Source organism: Psammomys obesus, unplaced genomic scaffold (genome assembly GCF_907164565.1).
Source record: "Psammomys obesus unplaced genomic scaffold, mPsaObe1.curated_primary_1811, whole genome shotgun sequence".
NCBI lineage: Eukaryota > Metazoa > Chordata > Mammalia > Rodentia > Muridae > Psammomys > Psammomys obesus.
In genome coordinates this window covers 1167657-1181841 of record NW_026596131.1, presented here as the reverse complement: position 1 = coordinate 1181841, position 14185 = coordinate 1167657, and positions in this window count along the sequence as shown.

Sequence of the window (14185 nt, the reverse complement as noted above, 5' to 3'; positions counted from 1 at the left end):
TTCAAAAGTATTCTAAACTGCGCGTATGTTGTTATGCCCCTCTAACATGTTCTACTACTGACTATGTACCGGAAAAGAGACTGCATCTATAATGGAGTGTAACTGCCAATATTTAAAACTAAAAGAACAAAACCATAATAGGTTTTTATCTAATCCAAAAAGGTTAAGAGCAGGGTTAAACTGTTAATTTACTTCCTCAAAATTTAAAAGTATCTACTCATGAGAATGTGAGATGGGGCAGAGGTTACATAAAAAACACAAATCAATAATCTTCACAAAGAGTGACACTTTGTTTCCTGAAGGGTTTCACATTATTATTCTGGTGATTTCCCCTTCCTTTCTTTCTGTTGTCCTCCTCCTCCTTTTCCTCTTCTTCTTTTAAGACACTCAGTCAAGGTCCAAGAGTTGTGTGTGAGTGTGTGTGTGTGTGTGTGTGTGTGTGTGTGTGTGTGTACCATCCACATATGTGTGTGTGTGCCATAGTGTGTATGCAGAGGTCAGAGGACAATGTGTGGGAGTCAGGTCTCTCTTTCCCTTGTGTGTTCCCTGAGAGCACTGAACCCATGTTGTCTGCTTTGGCAGTAGGCACTTTTACCCACCACAGAGCCATCTTGCTGCTTGTTTCTGTCTTATATTTCATTTCTGTCTGGTAGCCCTCTCCTCCGCTCCTAATCCCTCAGCTTCTTTTGTCCTAAGACAGAGTACCCCTATGTAGTTGGGACAGCCTGGAATTCAATATATAATCCAGGCTGACCTTAAAATAACAATGATTCTCCTGCTTTGGCCTCCAGAGTGCCAAGACTACAGGCATAAGCCACTACAACTACTTTTTATATACATTTCTAGTTATAATTTTTTTTTCTGGCCAAGTCTGTAAACTACAAGACAGCAGAAAGCTTTCTTGAAGAATACAGATTAAATAAATATTCTCTAAGAATCAAAGTAAGTCTTTACATTGTACTAATGCAAATTCAACAACAGAGGGGTAGTTCCAACACCTTCTCATTGTTTCTACTCACGTTTATTTCTCTTCATGTGTTTCAGCAATCTCTTTTGATATACCTTTCCATGATCTATAAAAAGAGGCAGAATTTAGATCTCTAGAACACTGACATGGAGAAAATCATCAAAACATTATGAATTATGATTGTAGCAGGATGCATTTTAATGAGTTGTCAGCAAAATTTTGTCTTTCAAAGTCACACAGCACTGACTTTAACTGCAAATATTTTCCATTCTCATAAGCTTATCCATTCTTTAGTTTCACAGTCATTTATGAGATTAATTCTCCCATGCTTAGAGACTGCCCATGGCACGGAAGCTTCACTTGTTGAATGAGGATGCACTGATGACTCCCAAATAGTGTCCGAGGAAGCGATGACAATCTACTCCCAAGTCTAAAGTGCCTTTGCAGTAACTTATGGAAATTCTGTAAAGACTGAGAATGGAAGGGAAGTAAGCCAAGTTCCCTAGAAGGTGTCTGCCGCTTGGCACGAGCCGTGGTTTACTTACCATCGGTGGGCAACATTTTCACCAGTTGTTTCAATTCCTTTTCAGAAAGCTCAATTCCCACATTTTTAAGTATATTTTGGAAGTCAGCAGGGTCAACTTTTTCCCCTTTAAAAAGATGGATGTTCAGAGATAAAATATTAGGAAATAATCAAATTATTTTGAATCATTTAACAAATGTGCTTCCACTACTACGACTTCTACCACAAGAATGGAAGAGACATGAAATCTTCCAATCGATAGTTTGTCCTAAGTTTAAACTAGAATCCACCCCTTGATATTTGTAGATCACATGTTCTTAGTGATGAAAATAGCACCAGAGAGCACAAAATGGCTACATAATTATTTGGAGATTTAGGATAATAAAAGCTTGCCTAATAAAATGCATAATTAAAATGATATTTCCTCTGTTTTGTTAAAGTTTTATGTTGTTTGCACAACATTATTTGCATCTTTTTAAATGCTTTTTTCTATTATTAGCCTCTAGTTCTGATGTTGGTAAACAATGATGCCACCTCATTGGAAAAAAGTAGCACAGAAAGTAAGATATTATCAAAAAAGTAGACAGTTTTGCTTGACTTATAAAATAAGTAAATAAATGATGTAAATATCTTATCAAGAGGAACACCGAAAATACATGATTCTATAAGCTATTACTACATTTCAGAAAACACTATTAAAAGATTAAGTTCCAATCATAATTTGTTTAAAATTATTTATGACAAATTCTTACCACTAAAAGCTCTTGCTTCATCTTGCAAAATCTTCAGAGACACTTTATTATCAGCTATAACAAAAAACATAACTTGAAGCTCAAACTACGATACAAAATAACTTATGAGCACTCTCCCTTGTCCTAAGATAATACTCTGAAGCCATGGTTCTATAAATTACAGTGGAGTTCTTGCTAAGCATATAAAGTAGTCACTCAAATATTTACTCATAATACACAAAAATCATGATATACAGAAAAATTCAAATAGAAAATAAGCTTGTTTCAAAACTGTGCATTTGTCTGTGCTAACAAAACGACAGGATTCAAAAGTGACTCTTCCCTAGAGGCAGCTTTCCTGCCCCCATGTTTAGAAGCCTGTCTCACCATGCCACAAGTGCCTAGGACCTGCCTTCTCACATGCTTTGCTACTGGCACCGTCTTACCCAGCATTACTATTTTCACCTAGAAAACGTTTATTTATTTGCTTATTTTTTTTTATTTATTACAATTTATTCACTTTGTAATTGTTCATTTCTAAAGCTACATATAAAACTAAAAGCTCGTAAGTCAATGAATGTGAGTATGGTGGCACATATCTGTGTTCCCTGCCCTTAGGAGGTTGGGGCAGGAGGATCAAGAGTTCTTAGGTTGTCTGGGTTGCATACTATCCTGGTTAGTTTTGTCAACTAGACACAAACTAGAATTTCTGGGAAGAGAAATCTCAATTGAGAAAATGCCTCCAACAGACTGCCTGTAGCTGAGTCTGTAGGGCATTTTTTTTCATGAATGATCGGTGTGGGAGGGCCCAGCTCTGGCCATATCGTCCTGGGTGATATAAGAAAGCACGCAGAGCAAACCATGAGGAACAAGCCAACAAGCAGCATTCCTCCAAGGCCTCTGCTTTCATGGTTCCTGCCTTCAGTTCCTGTTCCAATTTCCATTTGTTATGGACTATAAGTTATAAGATGAAATAACCCTTTCCTCCCCATATTGCTCTTGTTCATAGTGTTTTATCATAGCAGTAGAGACCTAATTAACAAACACAGAAAGTTCCTGGTTTTCCTGAGTTAGATAGCAAGCTCATGTCTCCAAAACCAGAGATCATAATGAAGTCAATGTATCCAACACACTTACCACCGATGGGCAGATTTTTAGTCAAATCTTCAAGTTCTTTGTCTACCAGCTTGATTCCCATGTTGTCTAGAACTCTTTCCAGATCTTTTACATCGACACTCTCTACTCAGAAATGACAGAACCAGGAGAAGAAGATTATTAACTCAAAAATGATCGTTTCCAAGGGATTTGCTTTTTGAGACATATTCCTTTGAAAATCTGAGGGAAGCTATGGGTCTGATCTTACATCTTTACAGCCTTCATGTATTTATAAACTGCTAAAGCCCAATAGTAGTTCTCACAAATGCTCATAAAATCCATTTTGAAACATTGCTTTCACATTGAAAGAAATGATCTGAATCACGATTTTGTTTTTTACATAAAAGCAATAATTCGTTGAATAATATATATAAGGAATATAGTATTATACATGGTATAAAATAAGTTGGGATCTAAGATACATTTATTTCATGCCATTTATAAATATTTCATATTTATCTTATCCTGCAATTATATGACATGTATCAATCTATATGGATTATCTCACACTTTGCTTTTAAATTTTTTACTTTATTTTTATTTTATGTGCATTGGTGTTTTGCTTTTATGTATGTCTACGTAAGGGTGCCAGGTCCCCTGAAACTAGAGTTACAGACAGTTGTGAACCTCCATGTGTGTGCTGGGAATTGAACCGTGGTCCTCTGAAAGAACAGTCAGTGTTCTTAACTGCTGAGCCATCTCTCTGGCCCCACATGCTTTGTTTTTTATAATAAAACAATATATCTTGGAACTAACATATATTGGTATAAATAATCATCAAAAACCCCAACTTTCTATTGGACTGGAAACATAAAGAGTCTGGAAACTCCTATGAATTGCCTCAATTGTAGGTCATAAAAATGGTATATTGACTCACTAGGGCAGCAAAAAGGGATAAGCTTTTAATCATTTGTTTTAAATATTTGCTCAATTTACACTCATGTTAGAAGAAAATTTTAGATAACATTGGAAAAGTATCTATGTACAAGTTCACATGTCATGAAATAGTTGCTACATTTTTTCCTATTTTTCCCATTTCTCCTATTCTTCTTTTATTATTTAATGACCACGTTTCATCCCAACTATGGGTTAGCTACCGACTGACCCATAGGATTCTCATGTGGATAAAGATCAGACAGACATTTCTAAGTCTGTAATTCCTGTGCTCTGTACAGACTCCAGATCCTTCTTGATCACATTGAGCAAGCCAGTCTGAGTGTGGTTTTGGTTATAACACTAACACCTGTAGCCTAGATTTGGATCACCCCAATAGCAACCCGTAGGTGACTCAAGACTACTTTGCTAACATGCGTTTATAACTTTGAGAGCTGTGAGGAAATCATAAGCCTGGAGTTGGATGGCTGCTGCTTAGACACTTGAGATGTGGTCTAATAAAGTTCAAAAGCCTCAATGGCAGACTTTAAAGGGGTCTACATTTCCTGTTTGCTAAGAAAACCATGTGACGCTGGGATCAAGATAAGACTAGAAAAACAAGAAGCCAGAGAAAGCTGAGTCTGAGTCTCATCAAGTTCCCTCACCAGGATTCCAACTCTGACAGGAAGTGGGATGTTGTGAGAGGAAGTGGGAACTTTTTGTAGATGTCCTCAGTGTCTTGGTCAATATAGTCACCTTGTCGATGTCTCATTTAGGTCTTATGTAACAGACTCTGCCCTCAATTTCTTTAAAATGCGGGTTCTGCCTCCATCCACCTCTAAAGCGTTTTGGAATTTCTAAGTAACTTAACATGGAACATTGTTATCTCAGTTCCTAGGAGCCATGCTAGCAGTCTATCTGACCTGGTGTTCAAGCCTGAGCTGCAGGAGCAAATCTTTATACCAGTAAACTTCCTTACAGGCCACACCCTGCTTGCTACAGCACTCTCAAGATCCTCTCCAAGATGTGCTCCAGTTCTCAGGAGCACATACCGACCAGGCCCTGGAGTTCCTTCCAGGGATAGCCACTTTTCTACATAGCTGAGCTAGCACTTTCCTGGTTGGCTAAAGCTCACATTTAACTGTGCACAGTAGCTGGCAAGGAAAGGAATCTTTCAAGGTGCTCTGCTCCAAATGAGGCTTCTGCATGGTTTATGAAAGAGGAACAAGGTATCTATCCTCTAATAGGAGGAACCAGCCACTTTCATAAGCCAGAAATTCAAGGGGAAATGGAGTCATATTTTTGTTTTGAGACAAGGTCTTGCCATGTAGCCCAGGCTGGCCTCAAACTTGCAATCCTCCAGCCTCTGCCTCCCAAGTGCTGAGATAACAAGGATGTGCCACCATAATCAGCTTCAGTTATATAGATTTTAAACAATGTTTCTGTTTATCTTTATTGTATTAACCAAGAGACATCTGCCAAAGTTATTTTAGAAAATAAATATACCTCTACCAAGATATAATGCTAAAATTTTACTACCAAGAATCTAATTTTAAAATCCAACTTAGGCAGATGTTTATAAATCAGAGCAGAGTAGCAGAATTATCATAGCAATTAAGGCCAACGATGGAGTGTAATAATAGAACCAATAAAAAAGCCTTGGGTGGCTGGGTTTGTCCTCACCTGTAACAGCTTTTACTTTTTCCATCACTTTCTGCAGATCAACATTCCCCTTTGCTGTAAATGTTCAACAAAAAAACATAACCAACAGTGTGAGACCAGAAGACAAATACAGATTATGCACGTGTGACAAAATCCAGCTGAAGCTGAAGAGCTTAAGATAGCCTGAATATAACTCCATTTTGAAATAAAGATCTTGACTGGGAACTGAATTCAGGTACCAGGAAATATCACAGAATGTACACCTGGCAGAAAACAAAGTTAACTCTCCTAGCAACAGCCTCCAGGAAATATAACAGAATAAATGCTTCATAGAAAATAGAGACAAACTCCCTGGCAATAATCAATGGGAATCGGTTGAGAATCGGGTGGGAAAATTCTCCCCAATGTTTCAGATATGGTTTAGAAAAATAGCCATTGTGATTATATGCCTTAGCCATTGTGATTATGTGCCTCAGAAAAGGTCACCCCGCCCTGCTAAACTTCACCCAATTCTGTAACGCCAAGGCTTGTGCCCCCCTGCTTGTTGCCATGGAAACCCCCAGCTCACAGACTTTCCCTTTAAAAATCCTGTTCACTCAGAGCTCGGGGTCCCACTTCTCTACTGCTGCTCCAGTGAGACTTGGGTCCCGAGTTCGATCGCTCTCGTAATAAAGCTCTCTTGCAATTGCATCGAGTCGTCTCCTGGTGGTCTCTGAGGGTCCCGTGAACGTGGCATAACAAAGCCATCTCACATTATAACTCTGACACTTCTTAAGCTTCTTGAAGTTTGAGGAAGTATGCCCTATTAAGCATATCTGTTGGAATCTGTCTCTTTCTCCTTTCAACATTTGCAATCAGGGGCCAGAGAGGTGGCTCAGTAGGGTAAAGGCACTTGCTAGCAAGCCTGATGATCTAAGTTGTACCAATGAACCCACACGGTGGAAAAAGAGAGTTGGCTTCCTACTAGCTGTCCTCTGACTTCCAGGCATATGGCATAGCATGAGTGGCCAATCCTTCTCCCCAGTATTTTAAGTCGCTTATAATCATTCTAACTTTAATTACTTACTTTTGAGTCCTGGAGATGAAGCCCTGGGCCCCAGGCTCCGGTAGATGCCCTGCCTCTGGGACTCATCCCTAGCTCATCTGAGAAAAACTGTCCAGCTCCAGTTCAGACCCAGTTCTACCTGAGCCCTGAGGGACATTTCTACTTAAATAATAGGGAGGACTTAAGCTTCAATGGTCAACCTGTCCCCAAGCAGGGACAGCAATAGGGCTACAGAAAGAAACGAAGGAAATACAAAAGGGGGAGGGGGGAGAGGACTCCGTCACTTGTCATGCAGATGCTAAGAACTATACTTATATTAAACTTACAAGACTCCAAAGCATCATCAGAAGACTCAGATCTGACAAACATCGCAACAAAGTACAGGGTACAAAACCACCATGTGAAAATAAGCAGCTTTTCTTATAAACCAAAAATGAACATTTCTGAGGAAGAAAGAATCAGGAAAACAATCCTGACTACCCCCTCAACCCACTCTCTCTCCCAAATGCACAGGATTTTTACCAATGAGTTGGAAATTCTTTACAACGAAAACCATACAACAATGAAAAACAAACAAACAAACCAAAAACCAAAAACCTGAAGATACTTGAAGATGGAAAGTTCTCTCATGTTTATGTAGGAGCAGAACTAAGATTACAAAAAAATCCTACATTCCTGAAACCAACCTACCTGTTCAATGGAATCACTATCAAAATCCCACAGAAATAGAATAATAATCCTAAAATTTGAACACACAGAAGATCCCAAATAGGCAAAGGAATCCTGAGCAAAAAAAAGTAATGCTGGAGTTACCACAATATCTGGTTTTGATTTATGCTATAAAGCCATAGCAACAAAACAGCTAGCTATTGGTAGAAAAACAGACAGATAGATCAATGGAGTAGAAAGACCCGTAAACAACCCCCCATAGCTACAGCCACCCAAATTTGACAAATGTGTAAAACCGTACTTCGGAGAAATGACAGCCTCTGACAAATGTTCTGGGCACTGAGCAGCCACACACAGAAGACAAAGGGAATCCCTGCTACTGTCACTATAAAATAACTAAGTCAAAATGAACCAGAGGCATTGTAACATCTGAATATTTGAAACCACTAGGGGATGACACTTCAAGATACAGTCATAGGACTATAGCATAGAGTATGACTCGAATAGGCATGGGAGCAATAGCAAGACTCGATGGGATTTGACTGGATTAGAAACTTGCACAGTGGAGGAAACAGTGAACAAGATGCAGCCTTTAGGGTGAAGAAAATCACTGTCAGCCATTCATCTGCAGCCTGATTGCATCAAGAGTTTTAAAGAAGCAAACGAAAGAAGAGCAAATGAACAACCAATAGTTTCACAAATGAGCTGAGCAGACAGTTCTCAAAGGAAGCACAAACTGTAAATCGATGCATGCAAAAGTGTTTGTCATCCTCAGCCATCGGAGCAATGCAAATGAAGTCATCATTGAGGCTTTACATCATTCAATCAGAATGGCTGTCATCAAGAAAACTAAGGCAAGTTCTGGAGAAGATGCTGGGGAAGGGTGGAGAGGACTTACAAACTGTTGATGGCATGAAAATTAGTATGAATATTTCTCAAAACACTGAAGCTAGAACTACCACACAACCCAGCTATCCTACTCCTGGATATGCACCAGAAGGAATCTAAGTCAGTGTGCCCTGGAGCTATCCGCACACAGTGTTTACTGCAGGATTATCCACAACAGAATAGTTAGGGGATCAGCCTGGGTGGCCTCTAATCAATGAACAAATAGAGAAGAGGCAGTTTTACATGTGCAATGGAGTTTTAATTTGGTCAAAAGAGCAAAAGCACATCATTTGCAGAAAAGTGGATAGAACTGGAGATAATGATATTAAGTGAAATAAACTAGATTCAGACAAATGTGTCTTTGGACAGAAATTACAATTAACACATACACACACATACACAAGAGAGGATAATGGAGGAGTGAATATAATCAGAGTACATGATAGACATGTATGAAAATACTTCTATATTGAACATATTGCCTTTTTAAAAAGCAAACAGCAGGGCTGAAGAGATGGCTCACCAGTTAAGAGCCCTGCCTGCTTTTCCAGAGGACGGGGGTTCAGTTCCCAGCACCCACATGGCAGCTCATAACTGCCTGTAACTCTAGTGCCAGGGGGTCTGATACCCTCACACAGGCATGCATGCAAGCTAAACACCAATGCATATAACAATTTTTAAAATTAAGAAAAAAAATAACAAAGCAATCAGTGTTGACCTGATGATGCAACTTCGAGAACATAAGCTTTCAGTGGCTTTTGAAGACCCTCTTGAAGTTGTCCAAGCAGAGAGAAAGCAAGACAGGAATGGGGAAGGTCAGAGTAGACCTTTGGGAAGCAAAGCGGGCAACAGATGGGATACCTTCAGTGACAAAGAATTCTCCAGGAGAAAGCAGGACAACAGCTAAAACGATAGGCAATGCCCAGGATTTTACAGGTAGACTACTGCTTAGTTTATGTGGAGTATTTGCCGAAAGGAGTAGTGATACATAAGAGATTGCCACGGGCACAGAACAAATTAGAGGTGGGTATGTGGCTCTGAAGTTTCTGCTCTGCCCTTTAGCCACCCTTGCTTTACTTTCAGCGTAGAACGATGCTTCTCACTTTTCTCTTTATTTCTTTCTCTTTACTTTCTCTCTTTCTTTTCTCCTTGCCTGTTTTCCTTCCCTCCCCTTTTTTCCTTTCCCCCTCACTTTTCTCCCCCTTCTTCCTACCCATCTTTTTTCCTTTCCCCTTCTCTCCTTCCTCCTTCCCTTTCTTCCTTGTATGAAGGATTGAATTCAGGGCATTGTGAATGTTAGTCAAGCACTCACCCACTGCACGGTGTGTGTAGACCTCATTAGCTAATCTGACAGCCCTCCAGTAATCCTTGTATTCCATGTGGAAATATATCAACTTTTAGTTAATTTTAAATTGACTTTTCTTACCTTAACATTGGGATCTCCTCTAAGTTTTAAAATATCTTCAATATTGATTACAATTTTAAATATTTCATCATATAGGAGATAAGGACAAGAGATAATTTAAATCCATCTTACTGCTCACCATCAGTTTCTAAGTTTTTGGTAACTTCAGCCATTTCCTCCCTTGATAATTTGATCCCCATGACTTCCAAAAAGATCGGGATGTTATCCATTTTGATCTTCCCCACTTAGAAAAAGACAGTAAAGCAACATTGAAAAACAAAAGTCACATGAGAAAGACATTTCTGCATTAAATTTAAATAATTGCTCTAAAACAAGAGATTTTAAAGTTCTAAAATTTCATGAGTTTATAACATTACATTTTAATAATGCTGAAATCCCAAATAGATCTGTCCATTTGAACATCTCAACAGAACAGAAAAGCCAGATCTATTATGTTTTTAATTGTTTTTATTGATAACTGACAGGTTTTAAACAGTGTTAAAGGGTCTAGAAAGTGAACCGTTGACACCAATTTTATTCCATTGCACAAAGAGGAAGATCATTTTGTATGTGTGAACAATTAGTTATCTCTGTGGCTCCATGATGCACTTCAATAATGGGTAGCTCTTTGTTTTGTTTTTTTTTTTTATTTAGAGAAAAAGTGTAACAAATAAAAAAATATTATAGACTTTACGTCACAAAAGTATATTACAACTGCAGTTAAAATGTATGCTTAATGAGTCACAAGTGTGTGTTATGTGGGCCCCAGTCCATAGCTGGATGGCATGAGGTCTAGAGAATCTGGAGATATTGGCTTGTCCTGTGACTCCTTACCTTTGAGATTCTTCACACCAGTCAGCAGCCTGTTAGTATATAACTTTCCAGCAGCTATAAGAAAAGCCACAAACCATGTGATGGCAAATATGAGATTAGCAAAATAATATAATTTAACAATAAAAACTCCAAACATTTAAAACCATTAACTTATTGATAAGCATTAATTACATTTTATATATAATTAATAATGACAAATGAAAGCGATTCCAATTAAAATAGCATCTAGAAGAAGAAAATGCTTTAGAATAAATTTAATAAAAAGGGAACACTTATACTCTAAAAATTACAAAATTGTAGAGTGAAATTTTCAAAGACTCAGAAATACACTGTGTCCAAAGTTCATTGCAAACAAGATGGTGAACATGGTGTTTTTACTCAAACTGATCTACCTACAGTCAAAGCCCACACTAATGGGTTTGTGTGAACTGAAGGACTGATACTAAGATACATTTGGCAAAGGGACTCAAATGACCATGAAAATGAAGGACAAAGGGGGAAGACTCATTACAAGGCAACGATAATCAGGGTGGCTCTGGAGTGACAGAGACAATGAAAGACAGCTGAAGTAATTCTTCATGTTTACAATCAGTCCACTTTTCATAAGGTGCGTCGGCATCCTTATTGATGAATGATGTTGATCATTCAAAGGGAGAAGATAACATTTTCAACTAACAGTCCTGAGAGAATTGGATAGTCACATGCAAGAGATGGTCATTGCTCAGGATTCTACTCTCATTCCACACACAAAATATGTCCCACATGGATCAAACACCTGAACATAAGAGCCAAAACTCCTGTAAGAAATTTAGGTATAAGCATTAGTTTCTTTAGATTAAGCAATATCATTTTTAGCTTTGACAGCTAAAATATAATATCAGAAGAATGAAAAACATATGTGGCAGCCGGGCAGCTTGGTCACCATGTGGGTCACCTAACAATTGGATTACAGGTTCTCTCTGACTCTTTTGCCTGCCTTGGATCCTTTTCCTCTAGCTGGGCTTCCTTGTCTAGCCTCAGTGGGAGAGAATCCTTGTTGTCCTGCTGTGACTTGAGGTGCCAGAGCAGGTTGCTACCCTATGCAGGGGGTGAGGGGTGGAGTGGGGGGGATAGGTGGGTGGGGAGCCTCCCTTTTCTAGGGAGAAGAGGATGAGGGAATGATGAGAGTGGAGGGGAGGGCGAGACTGGGAGGGGAGGAGGAAGGGGGCTGGGATCAGGCTGTAAAGTCATTAAAAAATTAATTAATGAATAAAAAATAGTTGTGAAAAAATTAGAACCCTCATACTCTGCTGGTAGGACTGTAAAGTAGCACAGCCACTTTGGAAGATAGCCTGGCTTTCTTTTTAAAAAGATTTTATTATTTATTAATTTATTATTTAGTGTGCATTTGCAGGTAAGAATCAGATACCGTGGAGATGGAGTTACATGTAGTCTTGAACCAAATCGAACCACATGATGTGGGTTGGGGAACTGAACTCTAGTCTCCTCAGAGAGAAGCCTTAACTACAGCGTCATTTCTTTAGCCCCTTTAATCATTAAGTAGAAAGTTACTGTATAACCCAGTAAATTTGCTTCTAAACATACCGTAGAAAAGTTAAGATCTAAATCCACACATGTATGTGAATGGTTGCAGAAACATTCATACTTGCCCCAATGTAGAAATGACTAAGTGCTCATTTACCCATGAACAGATAAATAATAAATAAAACGTGCTATTTCTAGTATGTAAGATTATTCAGTAGCAAAAGAAGCAAAGTGCTGCTACATGACAGGACATGGCGACCCTCACAGCATGTGCTCACAGAAGGCTGGGTTAGTGGCTGTCCAAGAGTGTGGGAGAATGGGGACGTGAGGAGTGACTGGCACTTGGCGCGATGTTTCTGTTTGGGCAGAACAAAAATATTCTCAAATCACCAATGGTGATGAATACACAAGTCTGTGAATATATGAAACACCATTGAATCCTATTTTGTGTGTGTGTGTGTGGGGGGGTGTTTTGTCAGCTTGTGTGTCTGTTTACAATATGCATGCCCTGTGTTCAAAGAGGTCAGAAGAGGGTGTTAGACCCTTCAAAACTGAAGTTACAGCTGTGAGCCACCATGTGGATGCTGAGCACTAAACCCAGGGCCTCTGGAAGAGCAGCCAGTGTTTTCCATCACAGAGTTATCCCTCCAGTGCCATCATACACTCCACTGGGTTAATTGTGTAACATGTCAGTTATTCTCAATAGACTTGTCTAAACAATATCTTGCCTGAACTTTTCATCTCTAACGAGGAAATTAATAAATATGCTAAATGTGTGTCTCTAATGAGTCTATTATACCAACACACGAACATAACTTTTCTTTCTCTTAAATACTGTTATTTTTACTTTCTTCCATTTTCCCTTCAGTCTTCTTTTTTATGAGCTCATCAGTGGTGTGGAGGCAGGAGCAGAAAGCATTTATCTAGGGCTGCCTGGTTTCTAAAACCTTGACACTAATCATTTTCATACATGTCTTCGCTCTTAAAAACCATCCTTTAATTCTTTGGAACGATTAAAAATGTCATGCTGACAAATGACAGCCTTGCAGGAAGCATCCACTGACTCACCGTCAAGAGGCAGGGTTTTAATCAGGTCCTCCTGTTCCTGGTCTGTGACCTCAACGCCATGGCTCACTAGGACTCTTGGTACCTCACTAAGCTCAATCTTCTCACCTGTCAAAAGGAAATTAGTTAAGTATCACACCTGAGACCATGCTAGTTTAACAAGAAAAGTTCCTTTATCATTAATAGGTCCCTAAATTTCAGGCCAAAGATTAAAGTAAAATAGGACATTTTCTAACTATAGCACTAATAAACTTGTATTGCCAAATTTACATTCATGATATAAATCAGCTTCTTTTACAGTCAGTGAGAAATAACCTTCCAGAATAAAGTCTGATGAATTATCGCATTTATTTTTTCAGTGTGTGTGTGATACACACTTGTCATGGTGCAGGTGTGGAGACTGGGGGAGAGCTTGCAGGAATCAGTTCTCTCTTTTCCGCCATGTGGGTCCTAGGACCTGAACTCAGGCTGTCAGTCATGGTAGCATGCACCTTTACTTACTGAGCTGTCTTGTCAGGCCTAATTTAATTTATAAAAATATACTTACATACATTTTCTTCAAAAGTAATTTTTATACTTATTTGCTTCTTCATTTTTGAGACAGGGCCTCCCTATGTGTTCCATACCGGCCCCTAAGTTACTATGTAGCTTAGACTGGCTTTGAACTCAGGGTCCTTGTGCCTCAGTCTCCAGAATGTCGGGATTAGAGGTATGAGATACTATGCTTAGACAAAAAAACTATTCTGATTTTCCTTCCTTCCTTCCTTCCTTCCCTCCCTCCCTCCCTCCCTCCCTCCCTCCTTCCTTCCTTCCTTCCTTCCTTCCTTCCTTCCTTCCTTCCTTC